Source organism: Chroicocephalus ridibundus, chromosome 9, assembly GCF_963924245.1.
Source record: "Chroicocephalus ridibundus chromosome 9, bChrRid1.1, whole genome shotgun sequence".
Taxonomy (NCBI): domain Eukaryota; kingdom Metazoa; phylum Chordata; class Aves; order Charadriiformes; family Laridae; genus Chroicocephalus; species Chroicocephalus ridibundus.
This window is the reverse complement of record NC_086292.1, coordinates 39,675,275-39,695,074: the sequence shown is the minus strand read 5'-3', so window position 1 is coordinate 39,695,074 and position 19,800 is coordinate 39,675,275. Positions and strand designations below refer to the sequence as shown.

Here is a 19,800-nt window from a genome sequence, read left to right as displayed (position 1 = left end):
ACAGGGACGCTCCAGTAAGCCAGGACAGAATACCAGTAACATGCCCTTTCTCCGTGCGGTAAAGATACTCAAGAATTTTCCATGCTATGCACAGAATCACCTGATGCGAGAAGCTCTCTTGCTGCCTTTCTGTTCTGTTGTTACACCTACCTGTTATGGGCGTACTGGTCTATTATACCTATGTCTAGTGGGAATCAGCAGCCGGAGCGGGACTCTGTTACAGATATCTGTTAGAGTGAGGGTGTGCCTATTAGTACACGTGCTCTGTGAAGTGAACCAAAAGCGTTACTACATTTTTATACGTCTGTGAGTCTAAGACACAGACTAACTATAAACTCTTCTCCAAAGGGAAAGATATGGGAAAATTTTAATGCCATAAACTGGAGTCAATTACATTACCCCACCCTCCACCATAAACAAGGAAAACATAAAAAGAACAAAGGGTCCTAAAGACTCTTGGCAAATTCAAATTTCAAATGGAATATTTATATATGTATATTTATTTTAATTTAGCACTCTACAAACTGTAAGATGACATACAGCACGTAGTCTTGATTCTTCTTTTTGGCACCAAAGGTGATAGAAATCACTGTCTCATTCTCTTCCAAGCCTTTCAGGGAGTTACAGTAATCTCTATTCACTTTGAACCAATGACTCTGGAATAAAAGACTCTAATCCCTATCACCCTATGAGTCATTCCATACACCAAAAAAAAAACCCCAACATTTTTTAGGAATTAGGTGCAATACGTGGTTTGGATTTTTTTTCCTGTCAGTCTGTTCTATTGTTCCTTTGAAAGGTACCACAAATCCTACACATTTTTTTAAAGAATACATCTTGATTCGTTTCTCTGCAACATATCAGCACAGTTCTCCAAACTCTGTAGTCAATGGACTTCAGAAGAGAAACACGGTTTTGCCTTTCTTCTCATACCATATTACAGGAAACGCTGCTGACTCAGAAAATACAGATCTGTTTCCTTCTATCCTCTGATTTCAATGGATTTTTTGCTCTATCAAGAGCAGGAACCTCTGGCCTACAGTCCAAGCACCCCAGTTTTCGCTAGTCATATTGCTGTAGCACTATTCCTGTCCTAGAGGAAGAGGTGCCGTACACAGTACATTTCCACCCTGTTTGTGTTAATCTTTATTTCAGCACCTACTTAAATAGAAACGTAGATAAAAGCATTCCTTTTGCAAGGATCGAGAACTCAACCTCTTCTCAGACCAAGTGGGGGTAACTGCATACAACTTGAATTCCTCAGAAAGCAGAGTCCCCACTCTGCACTGAATGATCCGTGCCTCCTTCCTTCCACTCTCGGTAACATCCTGTGCTATACAGAGGGATTAGAATTGAATTACATATTTGCAGAAATATGTTGCTGTCTCTGGAAAAACAAGGACCGGTTTTATGACCACAACAATATTTATTATTAGTGTGTCATCCTAGTTATTTAAAGTAATTTTACAATGAACCATAGGCAGATTTTCCGAAGATTATTATCCATGGACCTCAGCATTAAGTTCTTCCTTATGAAGTCAGGAAAATAACAACTATCTTAGATGGTTCTTGTGTGGTTTTGATACCTTTGTCAGTGCTATGTCTCCTATATACTCCATGTACATGTGCAGATTATATGCATCTACTCAAACTGATAGCATCGCCCACTGAAAACTACTCAAGCCACTTAACATAAAGATTATGCCTAAGCTTCAAGCCACCTTTTAAAGCAAAAAAAAAGCAGCTGAGAACCCTCCACTGAAACCTCCAGGGCTTTAACATACAAAAGGAAGTACAGCACACAGCAGTGTTGCAGCTAATCTCAACTGCTGGATTAAGAGCTGATCCCGACTGCAACCACCCTCTACAAACCCGTGAATACGTACTTTAGAACGGAATCAAATGCCAGGAAGCAAACTGTCAGCCTGCGCAAGCTTTCGTGCACACTATACTGCCGTGTGGGTGAGCTGGTAGATACGCTCTGCGTGAACTGGTGTTTCCCTTTAGTCTTCAAGATCCATTCTGCTGAACAACAGCCAATCTTGAGTGGCTTTTCAGTTAGAGAGGGGAGGTCTACACGTGAAAACTATTGTAACATCATTGTCAAGTGAAAACTGGGCACAACAATAACCTGCACATCCAGAAATGCACAACGACCATAAAAGCTCCAAAGGTTGCAATCTTCCTTAATTGTGCTAACTGAGCCTGTGCATCCCCAACTGTACATTGAAAATTGCCACTTTGGGTCCTACCAGTCTCCTATACACAAACTTTGCTTGTTCTTTTTCACATATTCAAACCAATGGTTCAGACTCCTTTGCTTCAAAGCAGAAAATTTTCTCCTAAATTCTGAAAGCATTGCATCATATTGCTTATCTAAATTCTTTCGTAAATTCAAACATTAGCCCTGGCACAATCACAACATTTATGTTTAAGGCTCTTTTCAGGCATAGCTTGTTCATTCTGTTATTTCAGTAGTGTTGTCTCAGTGAAAACTGACTTTACTCCACGAAAAGCTAACTATTAAAGTCTGTATGATAAGAGAGAACTGGTTTATAAATCAAACTGAAGCCCATTAGTGGGTGGTTTAAAAAAAATAAATAGTAACAACCACTGCCTTGAAGTCAATTAATTATCATTTTCAAATGAAGCCAGGCTATCTCCAAGTGATAGGTGTTTTTTTTAAATATTAGAGATAAGAGAAATATTTTATTTAAAAATTAAATCCTGAGCAATTATATACACTCCTCTTGTAATACTGCATTAAAAACAAGCCCAAAGGCTTGCCCAATAATCCCACGTACACAATAAAGGCCTGCTACTATGAAAACATAGTAGCAAGAAAAAGCAGCCCCATTTAGATTTGTAATGAACTGATAACCTTGCAAGAAAGGAAGAACCCTCTAAAAAGCTACCTACAGATTAGTCAATGGATTGCATTTCTAGATGTGGCTTTAAAAAGTTCTTTTAAAAAAACAGTACAAAATCATTTGTCATTGAAACTGCTGCAAATCTCTAAAAATACACAACGCATGCACGCACACATACACTGCCTCCGGTCTTCCATCAAGGACTCTTAATAGGAGCCTGAAATGAACTTAGTATCCAAGTAGATTGATATCAACTCCTTTCAAGGCTACCTGTATTCTTCACTTATCAGACCATACCTTGGCTGGAGGGAGTGTGTTAAATGCCACATCTGTTTCTAACCAACATGAAATACCAATCTGATATACTTCCATTAAAAATTCCAACCAAAATACATATTAAACTTTTAAAATATCAGTATCAGAAAAGTTAAAGACCTCCCGAGTTCAGTATTCAGCCATTTAGAAACCACAGCACTTCCGGTTTTATAATCAGTAATATACATTGAAGTTTGTACTCTCATGATATAGTCCATGGAAAATCTTCAAATAATGCAAAAATAACAAACACACAGAAACCACTTCCAGTGTCTGTATTTTTGTTTAGTGGAGCATACACCTCTAGAACTCTTCACAGGGGAGTGTTCAGAGAAAGGTTTAATGTTCTGTAATAATTTAAGAGATTTATTGACCTTGTGTAGCACCACCCAACACAGAATCTCACAGCACTTCAAACAAAATCTAATTACACAGAGGAGATACGTATTAACAAATCCTCCCCCACCCCGAAGTCCTATAAGGCCAAAGCCCGCAAAGCAGAGTTTACGGTTGTCTGCGTTTAAATTTGGAAAGCTTAGCACTTTTCACGTGGCACAGGATCCAACCCTCAAAGTTCTTCTGCATCAATGCATGAGATGGGTCATGCTGAATACATGAGGAGAAACTTCTGACACATGAGGCAACATAATATGAGGAAAGCTGCCTTGGCCCACACAATATGCCAAGGCCACAGTACTAGCGATAGAGAGAAATGTCTTTTAGCAGCTCCTTACTCAGAAACAAACCTAAACCAGCAGAATACATTGCTTTGGCCCTTCCCCTGCTTGGGGGTCCCAGTGCCAAACGCAAATGACAGGATCTGCCAGAGCAGCTTTGTCTGGAGCCTCTGATGGAAGGGCACAACCCCACAGCAGCAGAGGACAAGGTCCAGCTGCAGGGGAGCAGAAGGAACAGCCAGTTGCAGAGTCTCCCACTCGATACCTGAGCCTGACAGGCCTGCAGGAAACCTTGGACAAAATCAGAAATGTGAGAGTATATCCAAAATTGATGGCTACTTCTGTGTTTCAGCCACAAGAATACATTGTTTCCTGAAAGGAATATAATGAATGTATAGATAGTGAACATATATACACACACATTCCAATATGTAAGAGCTATAGATGAATACTATGTGTATTTGGCTTTGATAATATATACATAGAAAACTTGGCTTTTGATGCTGTGAGGTAAGCTGTACAGGTGAGATATTGCACTCCTGCTTTCTTCTCATGCAGTTTTCTGGCAACAATGAGGCAAATTCCTCACATCTGTGCAGACCTATCTTTGCCCTCAAGCTTTGCATTGACCCCAACAACATACATTTCCACAGTAAGAGAGAGAAATGAGAAATACTGTGATCCTCAGCCTGCATGGTCCCGCATTCATAACCACCTTCAGGGGAGCGTTTGCATTTCATCCGTTATGCTGCCACGTATAAGCTACTGTAAATACTTCATTTTACAAATACTGTATACAAATAAAAAGTATTTACAAATACTTTGTTTTTCACAAATACTTCATACAGGTCTCTGAACCAAATAAGCCAGGTTCCCTGCGGATTTGTGTAACAAGGCTGACATCCAGCATGGTTTCTCTGATGTCTAATACAGGCTCAACTCATGCTGCAGCTTTTCTCTCAAGTAAAGGGCATTAGTAGCATCTCTCCATTCCTTATAAACACCTTTTTGTACAAACCATATAGTAACTTAATATTTTGGGGTGCGTCACACATCCATCAAATTTGGCTGAAGTCAGCAGAATATAAATTATTAGGTGACAACTGAGACACAGCCACATGCAGACCTTCATTAAGTCTTAGTAAGAGACCAGACTGAAAAAGAAGCCAAGGAGTTAGATGCTGAAAGGCAGAGAAGTCACCCAGACCCAAAGAGCAAAGGGGCACCCAGCTAATTGCCCTGTGCGTTCAGAGCCACCATCTCTGAGAGTCCTGCGCATTATCTGAACGCACACACGGGATGTCTGAAACATGCACCCTGTTCAGGCCACAGATAAAAAGTAGCCATAATAGCTGGCCAACCTTTAAGCCATCCATTCTGTGACTGGCATACTCTTATCTCACTGTAGCCTTAATACTGATTTCTGCTCAAATGTGAGCAAACACAGAATATCCTCAAATGACCTTATCTACAAAGTGAAGATTTCTAAGGTTGTGCAGAGGCGCTCTGCTACTTGTGTCAAGTGGATTATCCCTTTTTCATCTGGAAGGGTGAATGTTGCACACACTAGTAAGTTTCTGAGTCAGTTAAATGATACCAAATATAAGTAATTCCAGTAAAAGATTACAAATGTTGTTTTAACAACTATCAGGATATATTAAAGCGTTAAGAGTGGTAAAAATTGTTTATTTTCATATGATTCTCTACTTGGCAGGAATGTGGAATACCAAAAAATTGCTCCCAATAAGCAGTCAGAGTTATATGAGGGCAGACGACTGGCAATATCTTCAAGGTAAACAGCAGGCTTTCGCTTTCGTGCTTCTGTGTTACCTTTTATCTTATTTATGATTTTAAGCCAAAACACTGCTGGTTAAGTAGAATGACTGGGGCAGGGGACATACCCGTCTGGTAGTTCTGCATGAATGCCTAACACTCTCTCCCTGCACAGTGTTAAGAAGGACCCCTTCCACTTCAGAAACCCCGTTCAAAATCTGTCTCCAAAGAGCGAGCAGAAAGGCTTTTGCTGCGAGACAAAACCGTTGTCCATGCTCCAGCGAATTTGTCTCAGTAAAAGTATTTGAGGAGTTTTAATCGCTCTCCCCAAAAAGCCAGGTACAGCTGACAAACAGTTAAGCTTTAATGCCTCCCAGCCATTAGCTGTCACCCTCCCACCTCCCACCGAAGCTTAACTGCGCGTTGGAGAGACAAAAACAGGCCTGGAGACTCTCTGGGTAAAACCCCTAGGCTTGAGGGAAACATGCAATTCAAACATACAATACATGAGGGCAGAAGATTTAAAGTACACAGCTTATAACTGATATAGACCTTTAATGCTACCAGCCAGATCCTTCAGAAAGTATAACATGTTAAATAGAGTCTAATTGCTCTGGAAATCAGCAGTGCCCCACCCTTCTTCAGCACGAATCCAGTCTCAGAGGCAGAACTGAATTAAAACGGATCTAGGCTCAATCTCCTGCTTTTCTAGAATCCTAAGGGCACAATCCTGTAATCACTGCACGTATTAAAGTCTCAGTGCAACAGCCTGCAACATGCGAGCTATGAAATATCACATCTTTATGTAAAGAAAAGGAAAACTGTTTCATGATTTAAAATGAGACTCATTGAAGTCAATAGAAATCCCACAGTGAAATCCCAATGCTTTTGCTTCCAATAGTTGTGGGCCAGATCTTAAAGCAAAAAAGAATAAGCCTAGACAAAAAAACAAAGATGGACAAAAGGAGGGAGCAGGTAGATCTGCCGTAATATCATGCTTAATCACAACTGGGATTAAGTCTTAATACATTATACATATTCTCAAATACCTTCCCCATTTTATTACTTACCTATTTTTGCATCTTGTGTGTGACCTTTAAAGAGTAAAACAGAGCATTTGCTTCATCAGCAACAATGATCTTTCAACATGGTAGCCAAGAATTTACCAATCAGGAGGTTCAGAAGTTGAGTTTCATTAGCATTTCCTATTCCATACAGGCAATAAGAGAAAGTAATTGATACCTTCACTTGTCACACAAAAAATGAATGGTTTCAAGCAATTTTCATTTAAGAAAATATATCCTCTGGACAGTACTTAAAACAGCAGGAACCATCCTAGTGTAAGCATATAAACCTATAAAGTTACAGTGCTATTGCCAAACCAACTCGAATAGTATCTGGATGCATATGCATTACTGCTCAGTGGCAAAAAACGGCTGGAAATTTTCTTCATCTCTGCATGTCATCTATGAAACGTTGGGTTAGTGGAAGGAATTTTATTTTAAACAAAGAGGTTAATAACTATAAAGGTTGCTAAGAAAAATTACTGTAACAAGGAAAAAAAATCTGAACAAGCAATGCAAGTAATACAGGTTAGGAATGCCCCCAAATCTACTGTTTATTTCATATATTAGTTATTCAATATTGATTAAAGCACACAAAATAACACATGCACAAACTAGCTGAACATTACAGAGATACCACGCCTGTCTGCCAAAGTGCTAAATAACTCAAATATGCCTGCACAACCAGCATGGCACGTTTTTTCCCCCACAACTGGTACTCCAAAAAATGCATTTCTGGAATGGAGCTCCTGAGGCTCCAAATACAGACTTGCAGCAGCATCACATTTCCATAAATGATTGTGTGTCATAATGAAATACATCAGTTTGTTCCCTCTCTCAATAGTCCTGTTGGGCGGCTAATTCAGAATCTCACTCACAGGATGGCTAGAAACCCTCCCTCTGATTCCCATAGTAAGATTAACTGAAGGCCAATACGCTTACTGGTGTGCCCACAGTGTCTTTAAATACTGCTAGTTCTTTCCAGCCTCATGCAGTGACAGGCAGCAATCTTATGTCATCAACACCTTTCTTCAGCCAGTATAAGAGAAACCTGTTATAAAATAAGCTGTCCATTCCCTAATCATGCTGATAAATATTCTCTGCATCTGTTTTTTTCTGAATGTTATTTTCCATATTAGACCATAGTAGTACTTGCATGTTAGAACCGAGTTCTACATTGCCTTGTTTCCAGTTATAAACTCCAAGAAGAAATTTTTGCCGGTGGTCCCTATGTGCATAACAATCACTCTCATCTTCAAGGTCACCCCATTATTACTGGATTGTTCCCATATTCATCTGTGTTGACAGTTCCTCCTAACTTTATCTTATCATAAAGTCTAATGAGCCCAATCTCAATCTTTTTTTGTCCCAGTCGTTAATGAGAACATTAAGCAGCGCTAGTCCCAGACTGACTCTGTGCGTAACCTTTCTCCAGGCCAGTATTCCTCTTTCGGCACAGTCAGGTATTATCTTCCTCTCCCATTCCTTATTCATTTCCCACTTCACACACCAGACCACATCTCCTCTAAGTTAGTTTCCAGTATGACATTATATCAAATGGCTTTACCAAGTGCAACTAAATGAGGTCTCTCCATTTCCCTCATTTAAGGGGAAAAAAAAAAAAAAAAGGGATCAAAGAAAGGTATAAACTGAGTTGGGATAGGTTTGATCTTCCAGATAAATCAGTTTTCCATTCACCTTTATGTTATTAATTATTCCTTCCTCAAAAAGCATTCCAAAGCCTTATACACTTAAGATCAGACAGACATACTCAGAGTTTCCTGGCTCTTTCCCTTCTATATATTTCACTACTACATTAGGTATTCCCTAGCCACTTGGTACCACCCTTGTTTTGACAGACTTGTTAAAAATTCCTGCTATCAGAGCTATGATTTCATGTGCAGGTCTTTCAAAGAAATTCTTATCAGATCCCCTCAACGTGACTGCACTGAAGCTCTGAGTTTTGCCGCCTTCTTGAATTATAATAAATAATAATCAACTCTTGAAGACAAGAATACATATCGTACCCTGGTAAAATTCCATTTACAAAGTGGTTTACGTGATCGCTAATAGCACTGTTTCATTTAAAAATGAATTCTTTAATAAACAGTGTTCTCACTTCAAAATAACAGCGTCTACATAGGTGTGTGCAATGAATACAAACGGACAGACGTAAATGCTCTCTGTCTTGTAGGGACAAGCTATCTAGATCCAGAAACATTAGATTCATATTGCATTGCATAACGCGTTCACCAAAGAAGCTACATAGGGAGTTGTGTGCAGAAGAGTAAATCATTCTGTTCCTGGCATTAATATTGCCCACCCAAAGTACGATATGTTATAAAATCTTACACAAAATGGTCTTTAATAGGGTAAAGCGTTGACAATAATCGTAGGTTTCTTCTAGGAAGCGTACAGCTATTTTAACAGGATTATTAAATTCCAACCAAGAACCAAGCACATCCTTCTTTTTCAGTCTGAAGGTCCTCCTCCAACTAAATCTACACTATTTATGTAAACTAATATCTACTCCATATGGTTTAACTTAATTCATGTAATCTCGTACCACACAGATAACAGGGACATAGCAAGCTTGGTCTTCAGGACAAGCACAGGATCAGACCCCAAACATGTAGAAGCTTATAAAAATAGCTAGAAGTCCTAGATTTAAAGTTGTCAGAGCCCCGTCCCTCCCATTTCCGATCCCGCTATTTTGTTTATTTTCATCAGATTATACCGGTTTTAAATTAACAGATAGCAATGTGAGACTGGGCAATATGTTATGTCAAAAATCACACAAGACTGCGGTGCTAACATCATGTTACACCCTAACACAGTGTTTGGTTTAGGTGGCCGCTTTGCTGTCCTAAATATGCATTATTTATAGTCTGGAAAAAGTGAAAGTTATCCTAGTAGAAAAACAGCTGTCTGAGATTGGGAAGACCCATTAGGCTACCTGAGCGCTTGGAGACTTGCCTATGAAAGCACGCGACACCGTCTATCCGGACAGGAGAGCAGAAGAATCAGGGAAGGGCTGAGATCAAAACAGACAATGGCAGCAACTCCAGAGGCAAAGTAATAATCCAGATACTCAGTCTGAAGAATGTTGAGTCGACTGGAAATATTCTATAACCAATCTATACAGAGAAAACTGAAAAGTGAGCATGTTGGCAAACAATCCGTCAAGACTCTGGATCTCTTCAGAGCATTACTAGATAGAAAGTATTGTAATGACAGATACTACAGAAGTGGAATCATACCAAAAGGAAAAGAAAAAAGCCAAAGCAATTACTTCACATTCTGTGATAGGAGGTGCTAAATTAATCTCACAAGACTATCTGTTCTTTTGAAGTATGTTAGTTTGTAAGCACCACCTAGAATTAGATGTTGTTATTATTACTTTGCATACCAGAAAATAGTGGTAGATATCAATAGGGATTTTGCTGGTTATCCCCAAACTCATTCAAAGCAAGTTTGGGTGAGCACAAGGAAGTGTAAGGAGGAGATAGTCACAAGATCTGCAAAGTAATCACCCCTTTTTTATGTTTTCCTACATATAACAACTAAACATTTCTATCTTGTTAGTATTAGTATGGAACGAACAGCCTACACGGTTCTTGTTTTGTATGATCTCAGCCGCTTAAGCCTCAGTTGCACTACACGCACATATACCTGCACGGCACACACAAGTTTATAGCAAGATTTTGTTGACATCCCCATCAGCTAAACAGGAATTAGTGACACTACCCTGCAGACAAATCCACTTGCTCCTTGTCAGCTGCAGTCATTTCAGATCTGCCCTTCCCACCTCCAAATCTAAACCACTACCAAAGTGCAGCTGCAAAAGTCATCTCTCCTCCTACTCCAGGTCCATCTCCTCCTAGACTCTGCTGGTCTCCTGCCAAATCATATTCAAGTACCTTGTCTTCACCTACAAGAACTTGCATAGCAATAAATAACATAGAAATAACCACAATGCACTGAGGAATTATAAAGCAAGTCCTTTTTTTAAAAAAAACCCACACAAATAAACAAGCAGGGGGATAAGACCTCACATTACACCCCACCCCCACCCCCATCAATTACAGCCCTGTCACACTTCACACACTGCGCCCTCCTCCACTTCCCACTCCCTTGCCACGCTCCTGTGACTTTCATATTGGAAGTGCAGTTTTACGGGTTCCCCCCTGCTCCAGCATCCTACAGGAAAGATGAGGATCGGAGAGAGAAACCGTGGTGCTGCAGAACAGAAAGGGACCCTGTGCAGAACCGCACGGCCCCACGCAGAGATGCTTCACGGAAACTCTCCCAGCCGCAGCCCTGAGCTGGCCCCAGTCCCTGAACTGATTTGCCCATCGCAGGACTAGACACACAGCCTCTATCCTCTTCTGGCCTGCACCGCACTACGTATGCAACGCTCACCTCATATTGGGGGACAAAAAGGCAACGCAAAGGTAGAGGGACTTGCAAGCATACTATCTAATTAGTGTAGTTACAGGACTGCAAACAAAAATCACCTTCAGCTCAGTTTTTTTGACCTGGCATTAGCGTGTTCAGAGCCGCTGTAAGCAGGTGGCTCTCCGCCGATCCCTGCCGGCTACTTTGTTGGGCTTGTGTAGCAACACGGTTAATTACAGTTTAGGGATTAGACAGTCCGAAAATTAACTAAACCCTAAACAGAAAAAAAAAAAGTAGGCCTTCTAAGACATAAATCTTGCAAGTATGCTTCCATAGAGCACAAGTCCAGATTCCTGAATAGTTTATGATTCTGTAAAATCTTCACTGTAAAAGACTGCACATACTTAAAATTTGCAAAGGTAGCAGCTTAAGTTATTTCTAGGCAGCTCATAAAAATCTTTCTTTAGCACTTTTTTCCTAAGAAAAAAAAGAAAGAAACTCAGACATACTCTAAGCTTAGTGAAAAGATAAGATTCTGGATATAATACCTATATGACTTCACCCTTTATTTTGTAAGGGTTCAAAACAATACTAGATGAAAGTTTATATGTAAGCATAAGGGATCTGCCAAAATGAAAGTGAAAACCCAGCAAATTATATTTCAGACACCTTGACATATTATGCACCACGCATGCTGTCAGCTTCACTGTCCTTTCCTTTGCTGTAGGCCGAATGCTTGAATACCAATCTTATTAAACTACAACTCTGAATTTATCCACTATATATAACATTCCAGATGTCGTACCAGCTGGGAACAGGCCCTTAGGCCATCTTTGGTTGATCTCTTAGTCGCTTTCCAGCTTTTGCCAGGCATTCATCCAAAAATATGAAGGAAAGTGCTAAAAACAGATGTCAGAGTTAATGCGTTTTTTTCTTCATGGTAGGAAATACAGAAAACTTGCACCCTACACCTATTCTATGAAATATGAATGTTGTCAACAAACCATAAGTTAATTTTAAATTAAATCATAATGTAGCAAAGTTAATTCATTCACTATTTTTCTGACAACAGGCCAGCCTCCATCAGTCTGTTCTTTGAAAATATTACGCGGTCATTTGGATTTTTTCATTAAGTTGGAAAATCTTCTGATGTCGTCAATCTGCAAAACTGGTTTCAAGCCCCTCATTTAAGAAAAAGTAATGCTTAAAATGTAAACTAGACTGATTGCAATTCATGGTAAGCTTTATGACAACGTTGGAGTAATGGGAGTTATTAAATCAGTGCACATCTGAGCCATGAAAGAGAAAGACCTGTTGGCCCCATCGTATTACACAAATGATTTCAGCTTCCACTCGCTGCAATATGAACAGGAGATGCTCAGCTCTTCCCAAGAGGCGCTTTCTCTTCGGGGTCTTACAAGAGTTTAAGCATGGAATTTCAAAGAACAGGGCTGGAAACGAGGCCCTGATCCTGCCAACACGTTTGCACATGTGCATCTTTACTTATGTGGGTAGTTCACTGACGTAGATGGGAGTCCTCACAAGAATTAAGTTATGCATGTGCATAAGCGTTTGGGCCCTGGACTGTAAGGTCTGCGCAAGAGAGGTCATCTATCCTATCTGCCCTAGACAGCGTTCCAAATTTTCTGTCCGCACTCACCAAAATATTAACAAACATATGTAGAACCAATTCTCAGAAAGACTTCACGGTGCTGCCAGCAAAAGCTCCCTTCAGTATGCAGGGCCTCGGTCTCTTGTAGAGAGATTTCAATTACAATTATATCTTAGAAGGATGATAACCTCTTTTGACACTTTCAAGACACCCTTTTTAAAATGAATTATGGGGCAATAGTCTTCATTAAAAAGAAGTTGTTAACTGCATAGAAAAACAACTATCCATAAGAAATATTTTCACCCTCCTTTTCTTTGCCTCACATTCATTAGAATGCGAAGCTGAAGATATGAGAAAAACAGACTATCCTATAGCCTCAATATTGAAGGAGCAGGAGAAGAATGAACATTAACTGGCAAGTTCATTGTAAAGTATAAAAATATCTGCAAAAAGAGCAAAATCTTTTTCAAATGGAATAAGAAGAGCAGGGCAAGTTTAAAATTTAGTCCTAGTACTTAAATAAGATACTTCGGATATATTCCTGATTCATACGTTAGAATACAATATTACCCTAATGCAAGTAGTTACCACTGAAGCCAGCACTCAAAGGTGGTAAAATTTAATGGTTTATAGTCTGATATTTGAACATATTTTACATCGCCTATTAGTAACATCAAAAAAAAAATCCCATTCAAGCCAATGCACTGCATTTCTTGGAAATAAAATTGATGCATTGTAAGTCTTTTTCAACTGGTTTAACAAAAAGAGGTATTTTGCTGTATGTTGTGTTGATGTCATGAAGCCTTATATGAGCTATTTGAAAGAGCACAGCTTGTTTCTTCAGATTTATACCATATAAAAACATAACATTTAGACAAAGGAAGATCATGACCTACATGCTACGCATTTGAGCAAACGTGCATATTCTTAGCAAAGACGGGGCATGAGAGTGGAGTAGTAAAGCACATTTTGTCAGTAGTTTGTGATGCAATTTAAGTACTACATAATTAATGAAACAGATCGAATATTTTTTTAAAAAAAACAGAATTTCAGCATTCATGCTGTGTGAATAGGTTTGCTTGTATAAATCAGAAAATTCTGCGATCCTCACCAAAATTGCCAGCAGTTGGTTCAAATTAACGGTTTACTACACAGCAAGTCTTCACACATCTTTTGACACCACATTTGAAAAAAGCATTGAACTTGTCGCTCTGCGGAATACTGAGGCTGCTTGTTCTTTGTAGCGTCCATCCCACTTCCCAGTAAAGCCCTAGTCTAACACTCTACAATATTTCTTCTGGGGTACCTGAATCCAATCTGCCTGAAACCAATGGCAAATCTCTTTTTGCATTTAAAAAAAAATAAAAAAAAAAAATCAAGGCCTGATCCAAAGTCTATTGAAATTACTATGATTTTTGGATCAAAGCCTAAATAACCAGGTAAAGGAGAACATATAATCTTGTATTTACAAATGCAACCATCTCCCGAGGGTTATTTTAACAACTACAAAAACATCCCATATCATACAGCAGCATATTACTACTAATTTGTCTCACCCCCATGCAAATACTCTAGTCTGCTTCATAGACAGGCAAATCGGCTAAAGGTTTGCTGCCTTTTTTAAAGTCCTTTTTTTCCTATGCAGCATAAAAACATTAACTTGAAAAAGGCCTATACCATTCAAAGCACTAAAATACTTTATCTTATAGCATGATAACACAGAAAAATAATTTTTACTAGCAATAAGATATTTTTATAAAGCTAGATTACACAGGCTCAAGTGGCAAGAGGTCAAGTCTTATCATCTCAGAATATTAAAAAAAGTCCATATTGTTTCTGGTCCTCAGAGCTCTGACTGCCACTCCTTCTAGACCAAGAATCAGCTTAACAGTTGCCTAACTATAGGAAAGTGGAGGGAAGAATAACAAAGAATGAAAAGAAATGTTTGATTTGCAAATCATTCCACAAAATGTGGGACCTACAATTTGTGTCAAGTACATTAAAGTACTGAAGGCTAGTGTTCAAGTATAGCATTACTCTCTACCAAAGAGCACGCTAAACACTACCAAAGCATTGAGGACCTGCAACCATTGCCTCAAATCACGTGCAAGCATTTATTGGTGTAAATAGTTTCAGACATGCAAAAAGATCTATTAACGTTCACAGAACATCCTGCATTCTGGAATTTGCGCCCAAAGATTCAGTGGTTTCCTGGGGGTAATGGTATAAAGGGATTAAAAAACAAGCAATATGTTTTAGGCTATGGCCCAAACAGAAAAGCAAGTATCTTCCATACATAAAACGGAGGGAGAAGAAGAAAAATAAGATAAAAAAAAAAAATCACTGAACTTTCATAACAAAAGAATGAATAAGAAATTCCATATTTTTTTTTTTTTTTTTTAAATACGAAACACTTTCCCAGTTCTGTTACTGAAAAACATGGTCATGCTCTGTACCCTTAAGCCAAGTGCTGATGAGCCTCCAAGGCCAGGCTGAGTAGCAGTGCTGGGGGGGAGCTACACCCACAGCCTGGCACTTGCAACACGCTGCACCAGGATGCGTAACCGGGGATTACCGCTACTTCTCTCTCTCCAAAATCTGTGTGTACTTTTTTTCTTTTTTTCAAGCCAAACTGATTCTGAAGATATTAATTCCTATATTATTTCTTCTGCCTAGCCTTGTTCTGATCCTGAAGCTCAATCGTTCTTGCCCATCCAACGACCTGCCCTGCAAATCAGTTCTGTTCTGTAACAAAAACAGTGAATAACGTCATTTTCCTCCATTCAGAGCTGTTTGACCTTCTTCCTTTTCATCAATCACTACCTTATCAGTCTCTTAACATAACCAAGTAACAAGGGCACAACTCCCCTTCGCAAACCGAGACAGTTGTTTATAAAACAGTATAAAGATTTAGCATCCAGCCACTAAAGGAGAAGAGCTCCTGCCTTTCCTGGCCATGCTGCAGCTGGATCACTTGACTACATCACATAAACACACTTTTATTGAATTAGATATCAGAAAAGACAGTCGCTGAAAGCTGGGAAATAGAAGAGACAGTCCCCTTATTTTGTCAGTATATCAACAGCACATGATTAATGTGTGTTGTGAAGCCTGGTACAGTTTGTTTCACATTAGGAGCATTAAAATGCTTCAGATTTTACAGTATCACAACCTGTAACACTTTCTAAGCTCGGAAAATTATAAATACAGGTGTCAGCAGTGATCCTCTCAAGAACCTACATTTACCATTTTAGCTGTTACTGCCAAATTTGGTAATTAATGTATGTAATTTTCCTCCTTGCGAGCAAATAGCTTTTGAAGTCTAATAGTCAGTAGAAATAAATTAGCTTTACTGGCAACACTGACAGTTATTTTGAAGTGGTGCAAAGTGAAATAACTGTTTGAAGTGGTAAAGAGGTTGTTCTTTAGCTGTCCCAAGGCTGGTTCATTAGGCAAGTGCTAATGATATCAAACACCATTTTAACTATTTCTAGAAACAAAGCCGAGATATGCAGATTTTTTAAAAGCAGCCTTTTTCACTGCATCTTCCACATTAGTGGCATACAAACCAGAAGAAATTTAGGTTCAAGCATATCTCCACTGAAAAGGTCATTGTGACATCCAATCTGTACCATAAATCTATTTTCCATGCTGGACAGGCCTGAAAGGATGACTATCAAGGATATGACGGATTTTATCCACACACACCACAATGTAAATTCTATTTAAACTACTCATTGCCTTGCAAAACAAGAGAATTAGATCAGAAACATCTTCATAGAATGATTCATTTTATCAAGCAAGCATTTTACTTAGCATTAATTCAGAGCCAGTATAAATGGAAGTTTCTTTTATTTTCGCACTAATACTTTCCATGGTAAGAGACAGAAGCTGCTATAAACTCTCATGGGTTTTTTAACATTGTCTGTGGCAGAAGCAGCACCGAAGAAAAAAAATCCAATTCATCACATTCATCCGTCATGAAAAATTCAGCAACACAACAATTTTATCTTCTTATTTGTGCAAACCTAAAGTTCTGAACAGCTTGAGAAATAGAATACGTTTACCTATATTATTACTTATTTAACTACGATCTGCTCTGGTCTTGACTGAGACCAGTCAAGAGTCATAGTTCTAAAGTTTATTTGCATTATATAAACAAATTGATTAATTCACCATTGGGTTTTATCAGCCTAAAACACCCTCTGTTCCATGTACAATCTGAAGAATGGCTTTCCAGTTCCAAGCACTGTGTTTTCTGCAGTACTTGAAATATATCTTTTTGATTTAGAAGCACTTCTCTACTGTATCTCAATGAACTCTTATTGATAGATGACAGCAGTGGTGCGTCAGAGCTGTGTAAGCATGGGATCATTTCTGCTACCTCCAGACCTTTCGGTCTTAATTTAGAAGTCTGAAGCTCAGCCTTTATCAATGTCAAAATTCTTGGATAAGTACATGTACCAACTGCTGGGGGTGCACTGGGAGCATGAGGAGGTCAGCGGTAAATCACATTACGTTATATCAATCTCTTACAACTTAATCGATGGTTTCCAGTAAAGAATGTCAAATGAAAGTTTAGACTGTATATTGTTAATTCATTTCATCATGTGTCTTGTTATGAGTTCAATGTAGAGTTAAGATTTTACAGTAGAGTATTTGCCCAAGTACACATCCTTCTCTCTGCTCCTCGGGGGGAAGACCTTAAACCCATTGCTACGAAAAATATATTTGGGAAAACTAAATTGAAACTGTCAGAACATGAAACAATGGACATGAGTTAAAATTCAGTCCTTCTTGAAAAACGTGCATGGCAGAGACACTATAAAAAAAAGGCACTCTAAGTTTTTTGTTTTGATATAAACCAACCTCAAACAGAATAAACACGCAATTGTGGCCCCAAAGATATGTCCAAGAAAAAAGAAAGAAAATAAGTGTATCAGAAAGTAACATGTTTTACCAATTAAGTTCTGTTTTCCATTAGTAGGAAAGGTACTGCTGATTATCGCTGACTCAGTCCCTACAAACAGGTATTTCTTCTGCTGTGAAGCTTCTTTCTCCCCAGGTCTCAGTCACATACTGCGCCCAAGCTGCTCTCAACACCGCTCCAAGCAGGGGCATGGGGCAAAGCTTTCTACATCCCTCTATAGCTTTTTCTCATCCCTTAGAGCAGTCCGGCACCCAGGGGAGGCAGGAATAACAGAAACGTGAAAGTTTATGTCCATTCTCCTTTCTTCCTTGAGAAGTCATTTTGGGGGAGGACCTTACAAATAAGGGGCTGCTTCTGCTACCTGGGAATCCTCTGCCAGCTGCTGAGGCCAGGACTACCACAGCCGCAGAAGGACTAAGGATCCAGGCCAATGAGTTTTTACTACAGAATTTGGTGGAATAGGATAACAGCCTCATGGAAGGTATTTGATCCAAACTGAAATGATATAAGATGTGTTTTCTGCAGAAACTGTATTATTACAGATTCCCTGCGAAGGCACTTATCCTACAGGAGGCGATGACCTACTGGCTTCTGTAACTATGATTTACACACAGAGACCTTTGGCAGGGGTGGGACTAACACAGCAATACAAAACAAGAAGGTCCGGGATTCTTAGTGCACAAATTAAAGCGTACTGCACGCAGCACTTCCATTATTTTCTCTGAACAACAAAACCCTGAGCTTAAAATGTTAGTTGATGCTTTAAAAAAGTGCCAGTTCTCCATTCAGTTTGCCAATAAACAAAAGTATGTTAAAACAGTTTTCAGTTCACTAAGCAATCTCTCACGCACAAGATTATATCACTAATGATATAATTACTTGTGCATATACTAGCCACACACTTCCAGGAAGAAATTAGCCTAAACAAAAGTATTGTTTGAATAGGATCATGCCTGACTTATGCAGTACCAGTCTCTGTAAGAGTAGTTTTGCCTGAAATTGTAAGTGGTTTTCATTTGCTCTTAATCCCTGCCTCCTTCCCTCCCCCAACTCCAAATCAGAACCACATTTCACTTGATTACGGAGCTAATTTCCTTATCCAAGTAATATTAAAAAAAAAAAAAAAAGAAAAAACACAATAAAAAAACCCATAAAAGTAAAGAGATACAAATTAAACCTGTGAACAAAAAAAATAAAGGTATAAAAAAAACAAGCAAGAAAACTGAAAATATTAGGGTGCACCTAACATCACCTTCAGCTAAATTTCCACGAAAACACCAAATCATGCATTTTGTCTTCACACAACCTTACAAACACACAGCTCTAAACTCTTTGAACATGATTTAAAACTCCTTATTAACATCTCCAGGATGAGGACGAAGTACCACAAACCCGACCTCCTAATTTGTTACTTACACGAGATGTCCCAGCTAAGAGAGCGGAAACACTTGCAGGATTCAAGTCAGCGGAATTTGTGTTATTCTAATATCAGCGCCCTGGCTAAGGACTGCAAGGTCAGTCCCTTACTCACCTGAGGAGGAATGTTTCTAACATGATGCTGAAATTCAGGTTGCCAAGTGTTAGCAGTCGCACCTGTGCTGCTTAGACAAAATTAAGTCTATCAGCTCACACTCAGAATACACAAATGAAACCACCTGGAGTGTTTGTTGGTGGCAGGTTTGCATTGTAGAAAACCACCTGAAATAGTTTATGCCCACTTCAGAAAAGCTTGTTTCACTCCAAAAAGAATCTAGAAACAAAGAGCTAGACATCGAGATTCAGCAACATGAGATTTTAGCAGTTACGAACACTTCTTCAGGGCATCAGCAGAAATGTCATGTCACAGTGCAACACCCGTTTCTGGCTCCGTCTCAAGAGGAGAGTGCTGGAGCTTTATGTGCTTGGGTAACAAGCGTGCCGCTAACTACAAATCTTACTCCCTTCTCAGGATTAGAGCTTGTCTTCACTGACGTGTTAATTTGAAGTAAGTTTGTCCCTTACATGACTCATCTCTAAGCCCCAAAATTTCTAGCTCCATTTCACTAGTGATTTACATGCAAACTAGCTGGCAATGGAATAAAAAGGCTGAAACTGGGAGCAGGAGCCAGCAAGCAGCTGATACTCCAAAGCAGGCTGTGACTCACATACAGATCCAGAGGCA

At 39.2% G+C, this 19,800-nt stretch overlaps 1 protein-coding gene across 7 annotated transcripts in view; it reads right to left on the bottom strand.

Moving 5' to 3' along the window:
* The window catches only part of ADAMTSL3 (ADAMTS like 3), a 188,306-nt gene that overhangs the window by 131,857 nt on the left and 36,649 nt on the right, over window positions 1–19,800 (bottom strand). The gene's annotated exons all lie outside the window — the stretch shown is intronic.